We start from the raw sequence: 3858 nt of genomic DNA, 5'->3' as shown, positions 1-3858 counted from the left end.
CCATGACCGGTGGTCATAAGTCCCTCTCAATTAATATATCTGACAACATTGTAGAAAAACTGTTCATTTCTACCATGAACAATCTACGAGATGGGGGGGGACTTATGACAAAGTCTGCCGTAGAGCCGTTGAGTAACTCTTCTCGTTCGAAGAAATGTACAACGCCTTAGACGATTCGAAGGATCCCGAACTGCAGGAATTTATCCAGCCTAGTAAAAGATGTGATAACGGAGCCGTGGTGTCCGAAATGCCGGAGACGTCTAGTGTTTGAAACTCAAGCACTTCCCTCTCCTTTGAGTTCATCCCCAGCAGTGCAGATTTCGGACCGGCCAATACGTCTGGAAATGCAAAGAGAAAAACTATACTATATTTACAAATGAGGTTTCTTCATTAAACTCCTGGCAAAAACTTTTCATTGACCAGCAAGTAAAGAATGCAAACTCTTCTTCATCCGGTCATCGGTATATGCTTGATATTGTATTTCTTGTTTTAAATATTAACTTCATTTTGTTGTTCTCAGTTACCATCCAGATGTTGTCCGCTGGGCAATTGAACTGTTTAGCAGATCACCTTCTGCATATGAACACCTTCGAACGACTGGAGTTTTAACATTGCCAGCTAAGAGTACAATTGCTTCTTATCGGTATGCGTTTCTTATTTTTTTGAACCAGTGTCCTGCATGTCTAAACTTTTTCACTTTAGCAATAGCATTTTACCTGAACCTGGTTTAAATACAAAGGCCCTGGAAGAAATAGAATGGGTGGTTAAACTAAACGGGAATTTATCTGCATATGTGACACTTGATGAATGAAAAGTAAGCGTTTACATTATGGACAATGTGTTCAATAAGTCATATTCTATATTATTGTAATTCTAGTCCGTCAAAATTTAATCATCAAATATGGAAAGCTGATTGGTTTCGTTGATTTTGGAAAATATCTTGTTCAAACCAAGTCACGGCTTGTAAGTCATCTTCTAGGTAAACTGCTGACAATTTTCATAGTCATTGTGATTCACCAGTTGCTCCTATTTTTTATGTTTAGTGTTCTACCTCCGATCAAGCGATCGCGAGGTATCTATTCCTTTGGCATGGTACCCAACCCACAGTACACCATCCCATGTTCTAGCAATGTTATTTTGGCAACTTCTCTAGGAGTGTTAGTCGAGAGGAGTTCAAATACATGCTGTGGTGTGTGATGGACATCCCAGCAACAGAACTTTTTTCAAACTCATTGCTTGCCGTCCTTTAAATGTGTCAGGTCCAGATTTGTACACAGCAACCAATCCTTATGCATGTGACAGGCATATATTTTTATGCTATTTATTTTTATCTTTCACATTTGCTGAAGGTATGGTGCCAATGTTATCAAAATGTTCATTAATTTTCAGGACTGTTTTATTTCCACAGACTGCACGTAATTCACTGTTCAGTTCAAAGCCTGGTGGTTCTAGGTATAAGAACAACAATGGTGACATACTGCACGTAATTCACTGTTCAGTTCAAAGCCTGGTGGTTCTAGGTATATGAACAACAATAGTGACATACTCTGGACACACATCTTATCAGTTTATAAGACTGAGCAACAAAACCTCACGCTTAGCAGATGTCGTTTATCTTCAGCGCACCTTAATTCCTACACAAAAGTAATTATAAGTTTATAATAATTTAATTAACTTATTTTTAACATGAATTATTCTTAGATGAAAGTGAACTTGGCAAGAGAGGTTTTAAGCTGGAATGTAGGAAAATAATAACTGTACTAGCCATTTCTACATTGCAAATTGAAAGTGTTATTATTTGGAACAAATACTTGCTGCTAATGCAACCGCAAAGTTTGTTTTGCTATTTGCCAAGTATCCACACATCCAAATGACTAATATAAACTAAATAAAATAAGTCAATTCAATTTTAATTACTACTTTTATAAGGTTAACGCATAATGATTTAGGATATTATAGTGGGCAATAATAACTGTACTAGCCATTTCTACATTGCAAACTGAAAGTGTTATTATATTATGTTTGTTTTAGATGGTTCGATATTATGAATTGTAGTCGATCCAACCCAATTAAAACGATAATCGCTTAAATTGGTTGGAAAATGATTTTCTCAACTATCTTTTAGAATGGAAGGTGCTACTATGAATGAATGTAACTTACTTTATCCTCGAGTGGCTAAAAAGCGACAGTTGTTATACCAAGGACACATTTGCCCACAAGGGTAGCAACTAGCAACAACGAGCCTTGAACCCATTACCTCTGGGTTAAAGGCAGGTGCGCTAAACAACTGTGCTATGGCGCCAATTCTTACGACCTAATTTTGCAGAGGCTGGTCAATGGAAACAACCCAAATGAGCGTAAAAAGAGGTTAATGGCACAGCCTACTTTTGACGGTCTCATTTTTTCAACGAACAATTATATAGCTCTGGTAAAACAGCTATTAAAGGCAGGCAGTAGTTGTGTTTGCCTGAATGTGTTCAGCCAAGATGTTCTCGAGGCAGTATTTGAAAACTTGGTAAGTAGGATGAAACTTACTTCATTATGTTAATATAGAGAACTATTGGCCAGAGGTCACAGAACCCAGATGTGTTTCAGTCTGGTTATGGGCTGGAACACATCACAAACCGCAAAATTATAAAAAAAAATAAAAGGAGGGAATACTACTTTCGGAAAAAAAATTACCACATTAATGTGCTCCATATTATAAACTGCTTCTTGCGAATAATATTCCATTATGTATGGATTAAGTCTGCAAGTATTTCACATGATGTTTAGATAAAACTGATACGAGGTATTAAAAAACCTCTATTCGTACAAAGCAAAATCAATAACGCAAACGAATTTAAGACATTGAAGCGATAGTTCTGGATATCAAACCCACAGAAATGTGCAATAAAACCATATTATTACAGCTTCAAATCTGTATTAACTTGAAACATCCTGTGCATATACATTAATATCGTGGTAAAACAACGTTTCTTCGCACACAACTACACAGAATTTTATTTAAACCTGTACGAACACTGCTACATAATTGTTTACCGTCGTAAATTACGTTAGGGGCAAAAGAGAATAGCGAACCTGTCATGCGTGACGGAGATAATGGAGTGGGGAGCTCTGGACTACTATAAGAGAGTACTATGGTGAAACTTTGACCAATTTTATTTTATCAATAAGAGATTCCAATTTGGATAATATCAAAGAACTCTTTCATAAAGAAGTGTAAGTGCGTGTTTAAACGTGTTGGAACATTAATTACATAAAATATAAATCTGACATGTATAAAAACATACTTAGGGTCGGAATTTGTGACAAACACTTTAGGAAATCAGACATTGAGATGAAAGGGAAGAGACACAAATTGAAAGCTGAAGTAATGCAAGGTGGTGTATAAGAGATTATTAGTCAGAGCTGTATAAGTTTATAATGTATTCATAAGATGTCCATGTAGAAAAACAAATTTGATTTATTTAGTGTGTACTGAAACAGGAACATATCCAACGCAATACATGTTTGTGCTTTTGCAGATAGATAATTATCCAAATGTTTGTAATTTCAGATATGTAGGCTATATATAAACATATTTAGAGCTGTATAAGTTTATGTCCATGTAGAAAAACAAATTTGATTTATTTAGTGTGTACTGAAACAGGAACATATCCAACGCAATACATGTTTGTGCTTTTGCAGATAGATAATTATCCCAATGTTTGTAATTTCAGATATGTAGGCTATATATAAACATATTTGATTTTTATATTGATTTCATGTCGGAGCATGAAGTGGTTTCTAAATTTCGGTAAGTTTTATACAATAATTTTAAACTAGATAAATATGGAACTATTGTAATGTTTGTTT

At 35.3% G+C, this 3858-nt stretch overlaps 1 long non-coding RNA gene across 3 annotated transcripts; it reads left to right on the top strand.

Annotated features, from left to right (window-relative positions):
* The first annotated feature begins 1812 nt into the window (after positions 1 to 1812).
* Positions 1813 to 3819, top strand: LOC113475359. 3 transcript variants are annotated; one of them, XR_003397119.1, is made up of 4 exons: positions 1813 to 1854; positions 2032 to 2515; positions 2554 to 3222; positions 3723 to 3819. It is a non-coding gene; the product is annotated as an uncharacterized LOC113475359 (long non-coding RNA). The 3 variants fall into 3 exon arrangements; XR_003397118.1 differs by lacking the exon at positions 3723 to 3819 and adding an exon at positions 3560 to 3586; XR_003397117.1 differs by lacking the exon at positions 3723 to 3819 and having other exon boundaries at positions 2554 to 3260.
* Positions 3820 to 3858: the final 39 nt, after the last annotated feature.

Source organism: Ciona intestinalis, unplaced genomic scaffold, assembly GCF_000224145.3.
Source record: "Ciona intestinalis unplaced genomic scaffold, KH HT000272.1, whole genome shotgun sequence".
Classification (NCBI taxonomy): Eukaryota; Metazoa; Chordata; class Ascidiacea; order Phlebobranchia; family Cionidae; genus Ciona; species Ciona intestinalis.
This window is presented reverse-complemented; position numbering and strand designations above follow the sequence as displayed.